Raw genomic sequence first — 15,000 nt, 5'->3', positions numbered from 1 at the left:
GAGAGGAAATTAATCTCTTGCACGGTTGCAAGTTTATGATCGATCTAAAACACTGGGGTCGAATCAAGATCGGCTAATCAACTTGAAATGTTCCATCCGCAGTTGAACACGTTTCGATATCGGATCTTCAGATTAAATGCTTCTCCGTGATTCATCGAGAAAAGCCTGAGAGATGTAAGGTCTATCGGGATTAGGGAGTCTGATAGATATGAGATCGATCGGGACAAGAAAAGCCTGATAGATATAAGATCTATCGGGAAAAGAAAAGCCTGATAGACATAAAATCTATCGGGAAAAGAAAAGCCTGATAGATACGAGATCTATCGGGAAAAGAAAAGCCTGATAGACATAAAATCTATCGGGAAAAGAAAAGCCCGCTTGATATAAAATCTATCGGGAAAATAAAAGCCTGATAGATACGAGATCGATCGGGAAAATAAAAGCCTGATAGATACGAGATCGATCGGGAAAATAAAAGCCTGATAGATACGAGATCGATCGGGAAAATAAAAGCCTGATAGATATAAGATCGATCGGGACAAGAAAAGCCCGCTTGATATAAAATCTATCGGGAAAAGAAAAGCCTGATAGACACGAGATCGATCGGGACAAGAAATAGGAACCTGCCGGGATGAGAGTGCATGTGAGGGACAGCTGAAGGCAAATAATTAATCACTGCCATCTACCGGCGACCTTGGCAACACGCGACCGTCAGCTGCTGCGGGGCTACCTGTAATTAACATGACTTTTGTGTACCTATCCACGGGAGGCTGGGGTTCTGAGGGTGACTTACCTATGTTCTATTCCCGTCAAGGATTAAGTGAGATTCAGGCCGTTTTCTTATGGGAAATGGTTTGATTTTATCTCTGTTATTCGTTTTATCTTATTAATTCATCATTCTGCTCGTCACTTGCCTCCTTTGTGGTTTGTTTACGGGTAGGAAAAGGCGTGTATGATTTATCGATGAGTCTAATGGAGTCTTCAGAGACAGAGGACGCGGAGCAGGGAAAGACCCGCCAGCGAATCAGTTAAGGAAACATTCCCTCATCTCCTCCGACACGCCATGGCCGGCAGCTCGAGGCATCGGACTCTCTCTCTCTCTCTGTCTCTCCTCCGCTGCTTCCTGGCTTTTCTTTCTTTCCCCTCCCTTTCTTCCCTTCACCCTTTTCTCTTCTATTTCTACTTCTCCTATTTTCTTCACTCTTTTTTCTTCCTCTGCTTCTCCCTTCCTTTGTTCTAATCTTTCTTCCTCTGCTTCTTTTCCTTTCCTCTAGTTATTTTTTTCCTTGTTCGTCTATTTCCCCCCTGTCTTCTTCCTCCTTGGGGAGGAAGGAGGAGGAGGAGGAGAAGAAGAAGAAGAAGATGAAGATGAAGATGAAGATGAAGATGAAGATGAAGATGAAGATGAAGATGAAGAAGAAGAAGAAGAAGAAGAAGAAGGAGAAGGAGAAGGAGAAGGAGAAGGAGAAGGAGAAGAAGGAGAAGGAGAAGGAGATAATGATGATGATAATGATAATGATATAATGATAATGATAATGATAATGATAATGATAATGATAATGATGATGATGATGATGATTAGGGGAAGGGGGAGGAGTTGGAAGGGGGTAGGGGGAGACCCACGATCGCGAGACCCCTCCCCCCTCCATCCTTCTCTCCGCCCTCCATGTTCTTGTCAGCGGATCAGCCAGCGTGAACAATATCCTCGTCGCCAAGAACAAATATGCTATATATAGTCGGTCAATAAAAATAAAGTCTTTGTGGCGTGTCGTGTTTATGTGAGAGAGGGAGGAAGTCGCTGGCAGTACTTGAGATGTAATTAGTGCCTTTATTTTTAGAACCGTTTGGTCACCACGTGCTTTCTGGTAGTGTGTGTGTGTGTGTGTGTGTGTGTGTGTGTGTGTGTGTGTGTGTGTGTGTGTGTGTGTGTGTGTGTGTGTGTGTGTGTGTGTGTGTGTGTTTGTTTGTTTGTTTTGCGTGGTTAGTAATGGTGGAAGGGGGTTATATAATATATGGAATCCTTTAGGCTCTCTTCATGGGTTCTTGGAGACGATAAATAATGGTCATCTAAAGAACTCAAGGTCGGGGGATATCGAAGTAGTTTCCAGATCATGCTAAAAAAGTCTTTTCTTTTTAGCATGATCTGGAAACTACTTCGAAAAAAAGATGTATCTGGAAGCATTGTAGTTCGAAGTGTTGTGAATCAATTCGATTTAGAAGCGTAATTTGCTGGCCCAGGTCCCGAAACGGACGAAAAAAAAAAGTCTTGCGAATGCGTAGGACGTGATTACCTAAGAATGAAAGTAATTGATGGTACGCTTGCCAGCCTTCCTTTGTCACACGAAGCCATTGCGCGAAAACACGGGGCCACTTGATCACGTACCGCGCCATTTAAAGGGGAGATATAAATCCGTACGTAATCCCAATCCCAATGTCTTATTAATCGTATCGCATTAAGGCAAGAAAGGACACGGCTGACGGCATTCGATCGCGAAACTTGACATGGCGGAGGGAATCGCGAAACTTGAAAGTTAAGCCCAAGAACTTCGACGTTTTCGCGCCGCCAATTGTAGTCGGCCGTAAAGGACCTTGGGAAGAGGCGGTGTGTACGTAGGATTAGGGATTTTGCCGCGTTTTGATGTTTGTCTTGAAGAAAAGGGATGGTTAGAGCCAAGGATTGTTTCTTCTTCGTTTTCTCGATGAGATTGGTGGATAAACTGATTTTTTTTTTTTTTGCTAGAAATGGCGATAGTATTAATAACACTGATGTGTCAGTGATAGTAATGATTTCAAAGCTGATGTTTGATAATTATATTGTTAAATAAAGTAGCTGTTGATAGTGTAGTATAAATAATTTATTCTGAAATTTAACGACAGATAAAAAGGCAACCGAGACGTCGAAAAGCAGCGATTACTGATTAAACGGCAATCACGTGTGAGAACGACCATCATTCGGGGGAAAAACATATGGCAGGGTCATTGCGCAAGAAACGGCACCGCAGCGGGAGTGCCAGCAGTGACACCGCGAAGGATGGTGAAATGAAGACATCTGCTTCGGGAGAGATAGCCATAACACACGGTTAAGACATCCGTGAATACGCACATACAGTCACGCGCACATAGAGGCATACATAGGGGCACATGCAGATACGTGTACACAACACGGGAACGCGCGTGCGGGGACACACACACACACACACACACACACACACACACACACACACACACACACACACACACACACACACACACACACACACACACACACACACACACACACACACACACACACACACACACACACACACCACACACACCACACACACAGACGCGGATACACGCACATGCACACGCGCACATGGACAATCAAGTGCGCAGGTAGTAGTGCATATTTTTTCCTTCAAAGGCTCCTCGACGTCATTGCATGCGATGACTGTGTCTCTGCAACGTGGCAGTGTGCTGATATCACGTTGCAAGGATGTATTGCATAAGTTATCGGCAAGGCTAGCCAAGCTGAACGCCCCTCCCTCTCTCCACCCCCCCCCCCACGCTGCCTTTTCTCTCCCTCCTCTCTCCCTCCTCCCCCCTCCTCCCTCCACCTACTGCCTTGTCTCTCCCTTTCCTCCTCTCATCACCTTTTCTACCTCTTCCTCTTCCTCTTCTTCACTTTCCTTCTCTTCTCATCCCACTTCTCATTCTCAATTTAATTCACTCTTATTTTCTTTTTTTTATTTCATCATCTTTCCGTTTTATACGAGTATATTTATTAGTTGTTGTTTAGGCCTTTTGTTTTCTTTTATCATATAATCAAGAACCTGATAAGATATCTCAACGTTGAGGCTCTGCGAGATCCCATTAGCCGTAAAGAAAAGATAATATATATTTTTTTCTTTTTGTTTTCTTTTACCCTTCATTTTTATCTTCGTCATCTCCCTCTCTGTGGGGCTTCTTTTCTACCTGATCTTTCGGTTCTTTCGTTATGTCTGCATTTTATTTTATTCCTCCTTTTTTTTTTCTTCTTCTTCCTCCTCTTCTTCTTCTTCTTCTTCTTCTTCTTCTTCTTCCTCCTCCTCCTCCTCCTCCTCCTCCTCCTCCTCCTCCTCCTCCTCCTCCTCCTCCTCCATCTCCTCACCCTCCTCTCCTCTCTTCCTTCTTCCCATCTTCCTTCACCCTATCTTGGCAAGGCCGCAATCAAAGCCGAGGTGCTTACCACAAAAAGAAATAAAGGAAGGAAGAGAAAGAGAGAGGAGAAAAAAAAAAGACAACAAAAATGTCACATATGATCATTATTTCCACCGCAAGATTCCGAGTGTGATAACCCTTTCCTTCCTCTCGTGGTTAAGCGACACCTTTTCAGATTTTGCTTTCGTCTGTTGCCTCCGGTGATGCTGCTGCCCTGCAATAAAGCTCGAATGCAGACACGGTGCATCGTTTTTTTTTTTGTATTTTTTTGAGGTGTTTTTGTTATGTTCTTGGGTATTTGGTGGTGGTTGGTGTGGTGTATGTGTGGGGGTGGGGGGTGGGGAGGGTGAAGAAGGGATTTCGAGAGTGGAGTAGGGGATTTCGATATTTTATTAATTTGCAAAAAAAAAAAGGAAACACAGTTTCTTTTTTTTCTTTACTCCCTATATTTATCATCCTTTTATTTTTCCACCGAAACGCTCCGATCCAAAACATGACGCCAATATGCAACATTAACTGCAGATAAAAAATAAAACATCGCTTTACCGACCACCCGGAGAGGAAGGCAGTCAAAATCCGCCAGGAGGCAGATACGGCTGTGCACAGGCGTCGGCTGCAGCGATCCCTAGAGCCTTAGAGCCCGAGAGAGCACGGCGCAGAGGAACACGCGCTAAGGGTGCGGAACACGCCCAGGAACACACGTCAACGGGAGCGCTAAGGGAGATTCGGCGGAGGATGGCCAAGGAACGACTTGTGCTTCGTGAGAGGGACCTCTGACGAATGGGTGGGAAGATGTGCGCAGTTGTACGCATCACACTCATGCACGCATCTGCGCACGTGCGCGAGCGCATACACACGCATGCACATGCGCGCACACGCAAACGCACATGCGCACACAGACACACACACACACACGCACGCACGCACGCACGCACGCACGCACGCAGAGGAACGACTTTCCTTTCAGGAAAAAATATACCTAACATGATTTCATAACTATGGCGTTCATTAACCAAATATATACATTGTTTTTATCTTGTCATTATACGTACACAACATCGTCCTTGAGTATTGTGACACCATCAACACCATTTCCATCTCCACCACCTACCACAATACCACTTCCCTCACCAACAGTACTATCTCCTTCTCCACCACTAACACCATTTCCATCTCCACCACCACCTCCACCACCTCCCTCTCCACAACCACTTCGACTAACATTAACTTCCTCTGCACCACCTCCACCACAACAGTACTTTTCCTCTCCACCAATACCATCTCCTTCTCCAACAACATTTCCATCTCCTCCACCTCCTCCACAATGCCAATTCCCTCACCAACAATACCATCTCCTTCTCCACCACCTCTTCCACAATACCACTTCCCTCTCCGCCAGTACCATCTCCTTCTCCACCACCAACAACAACACCTCCATCTCCACCGTCACCCCCACTTCCCCTCGCTAAGTGAGATATCATTTCACCCAAACACAAGGAATTCATTAGCCCGACTTAGCAAGGAGGTCGCATGTAGGAACCAGATCATTAAAGGAGGTACGTGTTAGGGGGAGGGGGAGGAAAGGAGAGAGAGAGAGGGGAGGGGGGGAGGGGGGAAAGGGAGGGGGAGCTTTTGACCTTGCATGACGATGATACTAACTCCGTCTGACCTTTTACTAACAATGGCATAACTTTAGCCTTTTTTTCGGTTTTTATTGCGCAGGATTATGACACGTGCACCTCTCGTCTCGGCCAAGAAACCGGTTTTGGAGGGGAATTGATTTAATTGATTGGGAGTGTTATGGCGGACACAGAGGCACAAGCATTAGTATTTATTTACAAGCACAAGGGAGTACACACGCACGCACTCAGTCAGTCACGCAGTCACTCACTCGCTCACTCACTCACTCACTCACTCACTCACTCACTCACTCACTCACTCAACTCACTCACTCACTCACTCACTCACTCACTCACTCACTCACTCACTCACTCACACACACACACACACACACACACACACACACACACACACGCACACACACACACACGCCACACAAGCACACAAACACAGATCATTAACTCTTCTCCACGCACTGTTGGTCCAGCTACAAGGCCATTCCACGCTCACTGCGGCACCCACTGCTTATTATGGCGAGCGTCAGCCGTCACTTGTTCTCTCTCTCTTCCATCTCTCACTATCCAGGGTGTATAGCTGACACTGGACGTTTATTTAGTTAGGGGAGTCTGTGTAGGGTATCTGTTTTCTTTTTTTTCTTCTTCTTCTACTTCTACTTCTTTTTTTCTTCTTCTTCTTCTTCTTCTTCTTCTTCTTCTTCTTCTTCTTCTTCCGCTTCCTCTTCTTCTTCTTCTTCTTCTTCTTCTTCTTCTTCTTCTTCTCTACTTCCTCTTCTTCTTCTACTTCTACTTCATCTTCTTCTTCTTCTTCCCCTTCCTCCTTGTCATCCTCCTCCTCCTCCTCCTCCTTATGAAAATAAGGTTTAAAACAATTCTCTCGGTAATTTACACTCTCTGTGATCTCCAAGCGTAATCGGGCACCTCAAGATGAGCTCGCAATGTAGGGACGCTTATGTACACACACCAGTGAAAGACGATTCATGCTATGTACTTCAATAATCATCTAAATCATAGTTGGGCTATACTCACAAGCAAAAATAAGAGGAAAAATGTAATAACCTTTATAGATTTCGTACGTACGTGGAGGAATTACCGTGTGGTAGAATTTAAAGGATATTAAATAATTAAAATTTACGGTATACTAGTACGCATTATTCAAAGGGTGCATTAAGTACGGGATATTTGAAAGGTCCTTTTTTCACCATCGCATTTGTAGGCTAACTAAGTATATATTCTCAGATGACCCCTCCCACATCCCGAAAAAATAATTATGATAATAAATGCAGTTATTTGAAATAGACGAACTTCTTAATGACTTGCGATAAGATTTAGATTTAGATTTAGAAAATAAAGCCACTTGACATAATACGTAAAACAGAACGGTATTGAGTCGTCTATAGATGTGAGGTGTCACGCTCTCACGGGGTAAAACGCACGAGTGAATTATATTAGAGACACGCTATGCCGACCTCTATGCCTTTCCCTTTCTCGGTTGCTTAATCAGATTTCGTATTCCCGTTTCAAATTCACTCGGCAGATCATTTGAAAAAAAAAAAGAAAATCGCCAGGATCGTCGTCGTTATTGTTATCTTTATCAGTTTCTAGTTGTGTTATCATTTTTCATCGTCATCGTCATCATCATCATCATCATCATCATCATCATCATCATCATCATCATCATCATCATCATCATCATCATCACCATCACCATCACCATCATTACCATCATCATTACATCCCACCCCTCCCCCACCACCACCCCTCCTTCCCCTCCCACCACCACCACCCCTCCCTCCCCCCCCCACCCCCACCACCCATTAGAGGGGAGAAAATACTTCAGAATCAGGCCAAGGAAACGACCCGCGGCAGGACAAAATCGACGACCTAGCGCGAACGAGTCAAGGTCATCGGGTAATAAAAGCTCCAGGGATATAATGGCCTTGTGGCGCCGCATAACTGAGAGTAAATTAGTGTAATCTCCCATCGATTGGCTCTGCAACCCCATCCCAGGGTCGCTCCGGTATGTAGGGGAGGGAAATGGCGCACGAAAGAGAATGGTAACTGTTTTATGTGGGTGTTGATGGTGCGTGGAAGGTGTTTGTTTAATGTTAGTTTATGTATTAGTTGTCATTATTATGATGATGATGATGATAATCATCATCATCATCATTATCATTATCGTCATCATCAATCATCATCATCATCATCATCATCATCATCATCATCATCATCATCATCACTCATCATAATTATCATTTCATATACATTAGGTTGATATGGAATATGTATGAAAAATACTGTCGTTCAACAATATTATAATTTTATTATCGTTGTCTATTACCATTAATTAAAAAGAAAACATGTATATGTTTATAGATAAAGATAGATAGGGAGATAGACAAATTAGTACATACATACGTACATGCATACATATAATGCATGTACAATATATATGTATATACTGTACATCCATATTGCACTATAATATATATATATATATATATATATATATATATATATATATATATATATATATATATATATATCGCTTCCCCATTCTCTATTTATCCACGTCCAACCTCGCCCCCCCTCTCCTTCCTTTCTCCCTCCTCCTCCTCCTCCTCCTCCTCCTCCTCCTCCTCCTCCTCCTCCTCCTCCTCCTCCTCCTCCTCCCCCCTCCGCCGAATCTCCCCGTGTGCTTTCGGCGAAAATCATCCGGAAGTCCCCGTGGGCGTCGACCCGTCCCTCGGCCCGTGGGACGGCCGTCGCGAAGATCCCTAGCGCGGAAACGGAGTGGATGGCCCGAGGGACGTCGGAGGGGGATCCTTATGTGAAAAAAAATAATAAGGGTTTAAGTGGCTTGGCGGTAAAGGACGCGGATGTTTGGGAGGTTATGGGGATGGTGCGAAACCATGGCAGGGAGGACGGTGGCAGTGACGTCGACGATTTTCTGATGGTGATGGTGATGATGATGGTGATGACGACGACGACGACGACGATGATGATGATGATGATGATGATGATGATGATGATGATGTTGATCATGCTAATAATAATGATGATAACAATAACAACAATAATGATAAATTAAAAATATTGGTGATGATAACAACAACGCTAACAACAATAATAACAATAACAACAATAATAATAGAGTTATGTTTATCGACGGCAATAATGCTAAACCAATAACAGTAACAATATAACAAAGCAATAATAACAGGAACACGAAGCCTACGACGGAAAACCCGGAGCCCAGCCAAGACCAACAGAAGCAAAACAAGTTCAGACGGGAAAAGCTTCGCCCCCATACAGCCAGTCGCCTCGTACGTAATAATTGCATTAGCACGCAGAAGGCAGGCACGACCAAGGCACGGGAGTCTTCGGGAATACCCCCAAGCGCTCCCACACTTGGAGTTCCCTGAAGCTCCATGGGTCCACGGGGAAGACCTGCGCCGCCTCCGTCTGTCCTCTGGCGGCGGAGGAGACGCGCCTCGGTGGTCAGCTGATCTGACCCGTGGGGGACGTCGGCGCGCGGGTGGGTTTCGTTCTTTGTTTGTTTGTTTCTGTATCTGTCTCTCCGTCTTTGTTTCTCCGTCAAACAAATGAGACAGCCATAAAAAAACTGACACAGGCCGGGCCATAAGTGAAAGGCCCGGGCGAAGCCAGAACTTCGCAAATCTCAAGCAAGCAAGCAAGCAAGTCCTCTCTCTCTCTCTCTCTCTCTCTCTCTCTCTCTCTCTCTCTCTCTCTCTCTCTCTCTCTCTCTCTCTCTCTCTCTCTCTCTCTCTCTCTTCCTTCCTTCTTCTTCTTCTTCTTTTTCTACTCTGTCTATTCAAAAACACGTTTCCACATAACGTATACTGTACATTATGTGTCCCTACGCGCTTGGCCAAGTACATGGCCGAGCACGGGGTCATAACTGTGACGTGTGAGGACCAGTGGGGGGGGGGGGGCTAGGGATGATGTCTCGGTCCAGCTGACCGCATAGGGGGTGGGGGCAGGGTTAACGGCTGGAATGGGGGAAAGAGACACAAGATTTCCTAGTTTCAAGAGCCGGGGATTTTTTTTTTTTTCCTTTTTCTTTTGCCTATCCCGGGAATCCCTGCTCCGGGACTGACGCGAAGTGGAGGTCGGTAAAAGGACGGGACGGGATAGGGAAGAGAAAAGGAAAGCAACGGAAAGGATGTCAAGGCTAGATGCAACTGGCCGTCAGAGTCGAATCCTTTGAATCCGGAACTGCCTTCTCGCATCTTTTAATAAGCCCTCGGGTGAGAAATATGCTAATAAGAAAAGAGGAAAATCACGAGAAATCAAAAGAGAAGCTTTATCCACCACAGACATACTTTAGCAGAAAATCACATTATTATCTTTATTAATGAAGATTGCAAAGACGTAAGTGATGGAAACATGACCAGTAGTCGAGAGGAAGTTAGAAGAAGTAATGTTAAGGCTGATGACCGAACGTATAATAGGAAGGCGTATGCAAATGGGAATGTAAAGTAGAGCATTTGACGCCTCTGGGGGGGATTACCTATGCGAATTCCTGGCCGTGAAACTCATTACATTAACAGGTGAAGAGAGATGGGATAGCGCGATATCCAACATGAAACTTCGGTCATAGAAGCAGGGGATTTAACGAGATATGGTAAAAAAATATATATATATCTATATATATCTATATATATCTATATAATATATTATTATCTATATCATATCTATATTATATTATATCTATATATGTATATATACACACTATAATGTATATATCATATAATATATATATAATTATATTAATACATCATTATATACCAGATATATATATATATATAGATATATACTATATCTTATATATTCACTATTGAGATATACACGAATCAACTATATTATAGGCTTGATACAGTATTTTTCCAACCATTTGCCAGCGCGAGTAGAGTGATCCTGCCTCTACCTCTACCCGTCATCAAAGGCACGAACACGATCCGCGCTTCCTGAAAGATGACGTAAGGGCCGTAATTGCTTATCTAGAAGCACGAAGCCGCAGGAACCCGGAGAGGAAGTAGGAACACGACTGCGCTTTAGAGTTCCCTCTGAGTCACACAACAAGTAATTATCCTGAGGCTGATACTTCCTTCCGCCGTTTTTAAAGCCGCGCAGGACCACGCCGTCGCTCCCTCCCGTCGTCTCGTTGACGCGCTTGAGAGGGAGAGGGAGGAGGAGATGGGAAGGAGAAAAAGGAAAAGAAGGGGTAGAGGGAAGGCGAGAGGGAGAGGGATAGGAAGAGGGAGAAGAAAAAGCAAAAGGGGGAGAGGGAGAGAGAGGGGGATAGGGAGAGAGGGAGAAGAAAAAGGAAAAGATGGAGAAGAAAAAAGGAAAAGAGGGAGAGTGAGAGGGAGAAAAAGGAGAAGGAGAGAGAAAGAGAAAGAAAAACAGAAAAAGGGAAAGAGGGAAAGACCGAGAGACAGAAAGCTAGAAAGACAGAATAAAATAAAATAATAAAACTGTAACGCGCCGCCACGGGAAAACCCAAACCAAGACCTGGCTTGGGCTTCGACCTGACGTCATGACAGGGAAGCGAAGGGGGTGGGGCTCTATGTGTGTTTGTGGGGGGGGGGTTGTCATATGATAGGCTTGCTCTACTGTGGTTGTTTGTAAGGGTCTTTGTGCTTTTGTCTGCTTTGTGTCCTCTGCTATTATCATTTTCTCCCTCCGCCTATCTGCCACTTCCTGGTCCCCCCCCCCCCCCCACGTCTCCCTCTTTTCTCCCCCTCGACCACAACATCGATCTGTGTTTATCTGTTTGTTTGTCTATGTGTCTATCTATCTACCTACTTATTTGTCTCAATCGATCTACCTACCTACCTACCTTTCTGTCTATCAATCTGTCCCTCAGTATCTATCAATCTTCCATCAGTCTGTCTCTCAGTATCTACCTATCCGTATACCTGTCTATATGTTTTTTTCTACTTTTCTAGCTGTTCATCACGCTATCTATCTATCTGCCTGTATACATATCTAAATACGTACCTACTTACCTCCTGCTTATTTATCTATCTGCCTATCTATCTATCTATCTATTTATCTATCTACCTATCTATCTGCCTGTATACATATCTACGTACCTCCTGCCTACTTATCTATCTACCTACCTATCTATCTATCTGTCTACCTACCTACCTACCTCCTGCCTATCTACCTACCTACCTACCTATCTATCTATCTATCTATCTGTCCATCTCGTGTTCTCTGTAGGAATTCCCCCCTTCCTCTAAAGGCCATCCCTGAAATTGGTGTTTGTAATTACATTACTCACAAAATGATGATGGTTGCATACACAGCTTTCACGCTCCCGCCACGCCCTTGCCCTGGGTTTCCTCTATGACTTTGTTTTTTGTTTTTTTATTATTTTTTTCATATATTATTACTATTTTTTTCAACTGGGATGATGCCTTTGGTTCTGAGAAACTATTACACGGAAGTTTCTCAGAAATTGGTAAACGAAATTGGTTTTCTTTGTTTTTGCATCTGCCTGTCTGTCTTTTTAGTATATATAGTGTCCTTAGGTAGAAGTTTATCAGTTTGTCTTAATAACTGACTCATTACAGGAAGTTTCTGTTTTTTCCCCAAGATCAGGTTTCAGGATTTTTTTCTCCTTCTTAAATTTCTTTGTTTCTGAAAGCTCCGAATTTTACCCGGAATTGCTGTAGTTTGGCTCGTGAATTACGCGGGCGACACCTGCTCTGTAATCATCGTAAGTAAACTTGTTCTCAGGGGGAGGTAGACCGCTCGCTCATACACGCTTTCCTATTTGTTTTCTCGAAAGTTTTTCCTACACGCGTACTACCGGCAGGCTCGTTCATATGTTCATGCACACGTAGACACACACGTTCACTCACTCACACATGCTCGCACGTACAAACGCATGCTCGCACACACACGCACACGTATGCCCGCACACACGCATACGTACACGCACAAACGCGCGGGCGCACGCACGCACGCACGCACGCACGCACGCACGCACGCACGCACGCACGCACGCACGCACGCACACACACACACACACACACACACACACACACACACACACACACACACACACACACACACACACACATACACACGCACACGCAAACAAAGGCATACGTGTCCTCTAGGCATCATAGACATTAAGATAATTGCAACACATTTATAACATAAAGCTACCAATTACCTCATGTATTGTCACACGGAGCCGTTTTCCTTGGGACTTTAATATCAGCATTATAACCGGGTTGCATTGTGTCGCAGACGGTGTATGGTAGGGATGAGGTCATGTAATTCCTCTGTGTTGTTGAGAATGAGGGAGGGGGGGGGTAATTTAAGGTCGAATTGGTGATTAGGATTTCATGTATTGTCGGGGATGATGAGCGGTCGGTGTTAATGATCCATCGGTTGAAATGGCTGTTAATTTCAAGATCCCAGTTCTGTTGGCGTTCGTACGTAAGGCTGGCGCGTACATAAGATCGGTCGTAAAGTTACGGTTGGTTGAGGTGACTTAGTAGGTTGATGTTAATATTTCTCTAGATTCATCATGCGGTTTGTAAAGGCACTGTAGCATTAAGGATTGAAGGTCTTCCTAAAACTAGATAAATAAAAGCCTCACATGATTCATATTGTGTCACCTGGACCGCAGCCAACACCAAGAAGCTTGTTAAGGAAGTACCACTGTTGTTTCCTCTGACGCAGCTGTCTGGAGCGTGTTAAGTGTGTATGTTTAATTTTCTGTTTCCAGCTTGCTTCACAAATAATAAAGATGAAGAAAGAAAGAATGAGTAAAATGTGATAAACGTTTGTTTATCTTCCCTTTCAAATTTTGCTTCGCCCCAAAAATGAAGTACATAGATGAAACATAAGGGTTAAATGAATGGACGAAAAAGATCTGTTTGAGTGAACATCTGCTCACCTTCATTCTCTGATATTATTATGAGTTCACTAAGCATCGTTGGTCCTTTCTCTTGTCTATTACTGCTTCTAGGTCTTTCCGTGGCCTGGAGCGTGATGGACATATGTTCTCGATGTGACTTGGATAATCACAGAAAAAACTACGCAGTGTTATTGCAGTGTACGATTTTCATTTACGTTATGTGTTTATGGAAATCCCTCTGACATGGGGAGTGGGACTGGAAATTACCGGAAATGGCCGCGATCTCGGGTAAGCTGAGCGAAGCCAAGGGGCCCGCTGCAAAAACCCGGCAGAGGCTGAGCGGAAGTGTCGGGTGATGACGTCGCTTGTGGTGATGACGTCGCGTTCCCCATCAGCCTAAGGAAGCGACGGCGGCCGAACGGAGGCTTGTTTGGGAGTCGAGGGGCACCGGCGGACGGGGATTCCCTCAGTATTCTGTGGGGACGTGGAAGGAGTCATCCTGTGCGACCTTGAGGATGCATGGCTGGGGTCCTTCGCCTTTGCCGAGTCGTTTTTCTTTTCTTTTCGCTTTGGTATATATATTTTTTTTTTTATTGGCGTTTCGACGTATTTCCTCTGTTCGAGGACTTCCCGCGGGAGTGTTTGCATCGTCTATTTATTCTCCTATAGGACCGAGACTCCGGCGTGACTGACAATTCAATTCCGAATAAAAATCCTGCTTTCAATTCTTCGCCGCTCCGTTATAAGAGAAACAATGAACGTCCATCATCCCAAGACTCCGTTTAGTCGCCGCTAAGAATCTCCCCTCCTCCCCTCCCTTCCCCCCTAACAAACAAACAACGACAAAAAAAAAAATCACAAATAAAGCCGGCATTCTGGCGAGTTCCGGAGAGCGGACGCCAAGGCTAGCCCCTCGCTTGTCTTTGTCTGTCTGTCTCTTTCCTCCCCGAACGCTGTTTCTGTCACCGCGAGTTTTCCGCCTCATGGTTTATCTTTGTACGTCGGGAAGCCAAGCATGTCTTTTAGTACCGTGATGTGCACTCCCCTATTTCCGTGTCCCTGGCCAGAGCTAATGGGCGCTGGAGTCTATTGTCTCCGCTACTGTGTGCAAATCCGCCTGCTCGTTACGTGCATTTCCGCGGCGTGGGATCTCTGTGGGTGAATAGTCGTATGCATGTGCGTACGTGTCTGGAAACGATGTATAGCTAAACAGAGATGATGGAATTATAAGAGAGAGAGAGAGAGAGAGAAAGAGAAAGAGAAAGAGGAAAGAGA

Source organism: Penaeus monodon, chromosome 3, assembly GCF_015228065.2.
Source record: "Penaeus monodon isolate SGIC_2016 chromosome 3, NSTDA_Pmon_1, whole genome shotgun sequence".
Lineage (NCBI taxonomy): Eukaryota > Metazoa > Arthropoda > Malacostraca > Decapoda > Penaeidae > Penaeus > Penaeus monodon.
This window is presented reverse-complemented; position numbering follows the sequence as displayed.